The 6,559-nt window shown below is 37.8% G+C and overlaps 2 long non-coding RNA genes across 2 annotated transcripts in view; one reads left to right on the forward strand and one right to left on the reverse strand.

Moving 5' to 3' along the window:
- The first annotated feature begins 1,902 nt into the window (after positions 1 to 1,902).
- On the forward strand, positions 1,903 to 5,017 carry LOC148717423 (uncharacterized). Its single transcript, XR_015994557.1, has 2 exons — positions 1,903 to 2,698; positions 4,205 to 5,017. It is a non-coding gene; the product is annotated as an uncharacterized LOC148717423 (long non-coding RNA).
- Positions 3,499 to 6,559, reverse strand: part of LOC148717424 (uncharacterized) — a 5,216-nt gene continuing 2,155 nt past the window's right edge. Inside the window, exons 2-3 of the long non-coding RNA XR_015994556.1 lie at positions 4,831 to 4,974; positions 3,499 to 4,622 (exon numbers count right to left, since the gene is read on the reverse strand). This is a non-coding gene — a long non-coding RNA (uncharacterized LOC148717424). The remainder of the gene's footprint in view (positions 4,623 to 4,830; positions 4,975 to 6,559) is intronic.

Here is a 6,559-nt window from a genome sequence, read left to right on the forward strand (position 1 = left end):
AGTCAACCAGAAATCGAGTGGCAAATGGACGGAGGAATGTATCCTGGCAAGTGAAAAACCACCATACCGGATTACAGTGGGACCTGATACGTCAAAATGAGCCTAAATCGAGCCAGTTGAAAGAGCTGCCACAAAAAATTCCATCCTTGAAGCGAGCAGCCGATGGAGGCCTTCAGGCAACTTACCAACCAAGCTCGAACGTCCATGGAAATCCCGAGGAAAGGTATCCGGTCTTGAAAGATCCGACTCTCTCAGAGCCGGGTAGTTCGTTTGTGTACGTCTCTTAAGCACATTACCATCGCACAAGCTCGATTCTTTCCCGCAGAAGACTGTTTTAAAATTCATTTCCATCAGGGAGTACATTTTGACGACGTACTCAGTTTTATTATAAAACTGAGTACGTCGTCAAAATGTACTCCCTGATGGAAATGAATTTTAAAACAGTCTCCTGCGGGAAAGAATCGAGCGCTGAGTCGAGAATACTATCCCAGCATTGGACTCACAAAAGCCATCCAAGTGAGTAAAATTTTCACCTTTCAGAACAATAGCTGTCTTTCAGAACATTTCTTTATCGCAAACTTTCCCGCATGGCGTCCGACCGACCGCCATTGCCTAATTTCATACCGTGAGGTACTGGGTCGAGTGCGGACTTTCGCGGACAGATTCAAAAAACAGACATGGCGTACGCCGCTACTAAGGAAGAGGCGTCCTCATCAGAAGTTTACAGTTTTGGCCTTATAAAAGAACAGATAAAAGAGGAAAATATCAAGTCCCTGGATTGCGAGGTCTTTCCAAATTTTGTGCCAAGCTACAGCTTAAAACATCGGGCACAAAGGAAGCCCTCATTGAACGTTTGTCCCCACTACAGGACGATGCCCTGATTGAAAAAAGGATAACTTTGATCGATAAGAAGTTCAAGTTTCCGACGTCACTACCGAGAGAAAGCGTTCCTCAAGCTACAGCAAGATGGAAATTTAACGTTTCACTCTTTCCCAAGATCGGACAAAGTGAAATAGATGCACATCAATCTCATAAGCGCCAGGGGAGAAAAGGGCCGAGTATAGAAAGGCTTACAGAATGTTCCAGTCTCGAAGAGTGAAGCATATTAAAGCTATACAAGGGGAAGGATTGTCAATATACGTAAAAGCCAGCGTTTTGAAGAGTTTTTCTTCAGACGTAACTCGCACAGTTACAGTGCTTTTTGAGGGAAATAAACCGAAAAGGTCATTCTGCGAATGTCCTGCGGGTGCCTGTGGTCTCTGCTGCCACGCAGTTCTTGTTCTTCTTCAGCTTAAATACTTTACCGAACACAACAACTTTCTTTTGGCTTTGACTTGCACCCAGAAACTCCAAAAGTGGCACTGCCCCAGTACCTCTGACGAGGCAAAAGCCAAGACAAAAGCAGCATCTCACATTCGGTTAAAGTACTTTCGAAATGTTCGATCAGCAAGGAAAGCCATTTACCATAAGAGATCAACCAAAAAAGTTGAAATACATTCTTCCGAGTCTGTGACTGACATTGACAGGAGTGATTGGTTTACAAGAGATGTAGGTGAAATCAGTCACAAGGTATAAGATAAACTTGAACGTACTAACATTGATATCTCAAATCATTTTTTCAAGTGCTCGACAAAGTACAAAATAGAATCTGGCTTTAAAAAACATCTTGAATACAGAAATGCTTATCACTGTAAAATCATGCAGGAGCATGATTATGCCAAGCACTCAGTGTATTATGACGAGACATTACTCATGCCTAGATACAATAAAATCTAAAAACGTTAACTAGTTAAAGTTCGTTAAAATATAAAAGCTTAGTTTTAAGCAAACGATTAATCCAGAGTTAATACAATCAATATAACTTAAGATCAGCTATTTTTATGATTACCTTCTTGTTTTTAAGAATTTTGTCGTAAGTATTTTTGAGGGTTTTGTCCTTTTCCACATCAGATAAGTTGTAATACTCCAGCGTGCTAGCAACATTTTGCTTTGTTCTCCATGAGTTTTTGCACAACGTAGCAGCACAATTCCAGTGCCATTTCGTTTCACTTTGGCGAGCTTGTGTAGTGAACTTTATACCTGGAAAATCTACTTCAACCCTTGCAGGTTGTTTGCTCCAGTGAGACGAGCAAAGCACAACGCGTGTCCACTTCACTTCCTCTTTCTTTTTACAGCCAATAACATTAATATATCGATCAATTACTTCCTTTGAAGCCCGTTGCACTTTCGTCATGTGGTGATACGATATCTCTGGAGTTCTCCAATTGCTTTTACAATACTTTGAGGCACAACTCCAGTGTCACTTCGTGGCGGACGCCATGTTTTTTTTAATTTTTCCGCCAAAGTTCGCACTCGACCCAGTACCTCACGATATGAAATTAGAAATTAGGCAATAGGGTGAAGTAGACCCGAATGATTAGCATTTTCCGATCATCGTAGTGACGTCATCTCCCGTCCGCACTGTAAACTTCGGAAATTAACATGGCGACGTAAGCGTGAAACCAGTATGTTGCGGGCGATTGTACGCTGTAAGCTCAGACCAGGCCACGCATTGTTTTGGTTTACTTGTGTAGACTAATAAGCAGTTCGCGGGACAAGCAGATGAATTTTTCCGAAGGAACTCACAAGCCGACCTATTCTCGAGCTACCTCACCCGATGTTATTTGGACCTCTTGCACAGGACAGTACATAACATAGGGTGAGGATTATTGTTATTATTTTGAGAATTCTAAGTTATGTAGTTCAGTGTCTATCATATACACTCTGTTTTTGGCCTTCTTTGTTTAAGTGATGGAACTCTATGCAATATTAGTGTTATTTTTCTGTCAAAACTTCCGTCAATTTTTCAAGCTTACATTTATCTTAATAATATTAATTACTTGAAGAACATTTTTTGAAAAATTGGTTAAGAGCAACAAATTCAGAGCAAGTTATGTACCAATCAAATCATTGCCTCTTCACCTTGATTGTAAGCCCTCTGGGCAACCCTGAATCTAACTGATTGTTATGTCTCTGGGGTATGGATTTTGTATTGATAATTGTAATTTGAATGTGCAATTAATGATTTACACTACAAGTGATATTTTAAAAATTCTCTCAAAATTGCATGAGCTTTTAAGCAAGTGCAATTTGAAAGAATTTTCAAATATTGCACTTATTAATATCCTTAATCATTATAGCTTTCTGTTACGATTACTCATTTATTATATGACTGAGAAAATTACAAACATGCTTGCATTCATTAGCAATGCAGTTCAAATTAAGAATTAATGATAAATTTGCCTGCTATCAGTCAATCATAAAGAAGTAATTTTCTCAGTCATATAATAAGAGCTGAAACCTTCTAGTTTGTGATATTTTTAAAATCAACTTACAATGGACAAAATGGTGTGAAGAAGCTAGATGACAATTAGTACTTCATGTATGCCATTTGTTGTTGTGATTGTACTGGCAAAATGTCTTTGTGTGGTAAAAGTGAAACAAAGAAAACACAAAATGTCTGAATGCAGACTAGAACAAATCTTATTCTAAATAAACAGCTCAAGAAAAAATTATTGTTACAACATAATAACATTCTTACATAGGAATATGATCCTGTTTCATCATTGAATAAACACATAGAAATTCTTACTCGTAAAGCATATTAATCACAGAATATGTCATGCATGTACATTATATATGACACTGCATACTGTTTTGTAAATAACATGGTGCGGTAGGCTCATCAAAACTTTAAAGTCATCTCAATATTTACAATATACTCTGGCCTAGCTTACTGACTTGTGAGTGATATGTCAGATTTTCCCAGCCAAAATACATTTTTTTCACAAGTCAGATAATTCATTTGTTGTGTAGGTTTTGGCAAAAAATTGTTAGCAAATACACTGTTGCATGCTTCATTGGAGCTCACAAATACTGTAATTGAAACTCTCAAAACTGTTGGCATTGGAAAAGTTCAATTATATAAATTTTAGATATCTACCTTTCATCATCCACACTTCAATCAGGTTTTGCATTTGCAAAAGCAAATGACAACTAAGTCCAGTTTGATTTTTTTATCAAAATACTGTTTGAATTGCACCACAAATGATCCAACTACCTGGTAGTCAACATTTGTGCACACCACAAGGAAAAACGGAGGTAAAGCATAATGGGTAGTTTTGTATGTGGCATCCAGTAGACAAATGTTGCCATATCTTTTCAGGAGTCTGTGCTGCCAGGCACTTTGATGGACAAACAGAAGGGGCTGGGATCCAGTTCTGTAGTGTGGTCTTCTCCATCTGTTGTGGCTGAAGAGACATCTCCACATGGCTGGAAGTAGATGAAGTCCTCCGTGCTAGATGCTTTCCACTGGATAACTTTTTCTGCCACATTCTCTTAATCAATTTTTGAGAATCTGTGCTTTATGGTAGCTCGTTACATGTGGCTCCTTATATCACTCAGCTTAGGATAAAACCTACGGTTTGAGGGAGATGGTTGAATTTCATCCTTTGCTAATATTTCATTATTATGTAGACAGTCAGGTGTCTCCGCATTTCATGGGTGTCTTTCACTCCCTCATTGACAAGCTTTTCAATTTGTCTGATGATCCTGCCATCCACAGGCTGAGATAGGCTGCTCCCCTGGAATGAAATGAGAATATGTGTTTAGATATTAATTTCTCTTAAGGCATGTTCTGCTTAAGTTAAAACAGAGAGAAGTGTCATAGCTCCAACAAGACACCTTATTAAATACCAGAAAGAAAGCTTTTTTTTTTTTTCGATTAACCAAACATTCATTGGTACTTGCAGTTGCAGGTGGACTTCCTACCCTCACCTTCTATTATCTTACCTCTCCCATAAAATGATGTGCATGATCAGTCTCAGTAGGAAACTCTATGTAAATTCTCTGCTCAGACCTCACAATTCCTTTTGCCATATCATATCTCAATCGCTCTGATGCTTTCGATTTTTCATGTTTTGTATCTTTTTCAATCTGCAATGAGTTTTAAATTTTAATATTAAATACTGAGAAAGAACATTTTTATTGTATTTTAATATGTCTCATCCTGGCTGCGCTTCAAATTTTAATGTGGCAAGTTATTGTTGAAAGAGATTATTAGTTTTATTCTGAATGCACACATACTTATTTACAAAGAGAGATGAAATAATACAGCTGGTTATAAAACCAACTGAGGAATGAAAGCAAAAATAATGTTGAAGATTGTGTATGTTCAAATAGCTGAAGCTATTCTATTGAGTGGATGATGCAATTCTTAAATGAAGATGGAAGTTTATGTTTCTGTATAAAAAATTATGTTCCTGGTTAAGTATAGTTGTTTTAGTGAATGATTAACTTCAATAGTAAACACCATGATTTCCAAAGTCCTTGTCAGCCTTGTAACTGGAAAATTTTACGGTGTTCATCGTTTCATATTTTGAAATCATCTTTTTGGCATGATCCAAACACTGAACGTAGCCAAATGTTTCAGAAATTTTCACGGAAAAAGAAGATTCTTTCGCTTCTTCCATTGTAAACATCATAGTTACCAGCTTGAACAGGCAGCTCAGCGGAAGACGGGAGTTAAAGTTTAACTGGCAAAACCATCAAGACTGAGGGTTGAGCGGATGGGAAGGTTACTCTTCTTTATTTATAGCCTTTTTATATATATAGCTGGCTTTTCGTATGGCATAAAACAGTAAACCTCGAAAATACTTGCAACGACTGCACTTCTATAGAAAAAATCACTGCCTGACGAGTGAATTCCAACACCGCGGAAATACGTTTTTTAGGGCAAGATACAGTATTTTACTGGTCAGCGGACACCTCAACGAAACCATGAAATGCCAATAACTTTTACAGTGTTTTTCACCGTGAGTCAAATCGACAGCGTAAAAAGTCAAAACTTAGAAAGAATACCGTAAACTTAGCTTTGAAACTCGGCTCACCTTCTGGATAGTTCTTAGGCTCAATTATATAATTTGCCAAAGCCGAACTGAAGGTGCACACGATATGAAATTGTTGTTTTTCGCTGGCGGCTCCGTGGCAACTGAGTTTTGTTTATAAAAGAGCTTATGCACCTAGGCTAAAATGAGACGATTTTTGAATGGTTGAACAGGTGATCCGAGGACGCTGCACTATCAAGTTTGTAAAGCAGTGGCTTGAACCGTATAAATCGGCATGTCAACGGCATTTCGGTCAGATTCGCCGAAAAGAAGACAAAACATGCCCGTGTAGCACTGCCACTTTATCCCCACTAGTTATTGTATGTATCATAGTTGGCCAAAAAACCTAGGACTGTAACATGCATAGGACTGAAGCCCCCAAAAGTACAAAGTCTGGCTCAACTAGAGGATGAAGAAACCGAAGTATGCTTTAAGTACAAAATGTCAATTACTGATAATAAATAAGTTTTCACTTTCCACCTTAGTTTGTAATTTTTTTTTTCTGAGAAGCTGTAATTTTATTTCTGAGCAATAGTTTTACTCTCCCAACAAGTATTTCTCATTACAATTATGAATAATTTGTAGTATGTCTTTTTTTAAGCTGCTTTTCCCTCACTAATCATCTTATTTTATTT

The sequence above is a fragment of the Stylophora pistillata genome, chromosome 13 (assembly GCF_964205215.1).
Source record: "Stylophora pistillata chromosome 13, jaStyPist1.2, whole genome shotgun sequence".
Taxonomy (NCBI): domain Eukaryota; kingdom Metazoa; phylum Cnidaria; class Anthozoa; order Scleractinia; family Pocilloporidae; genus Stylophora; species Stylophora pistillata.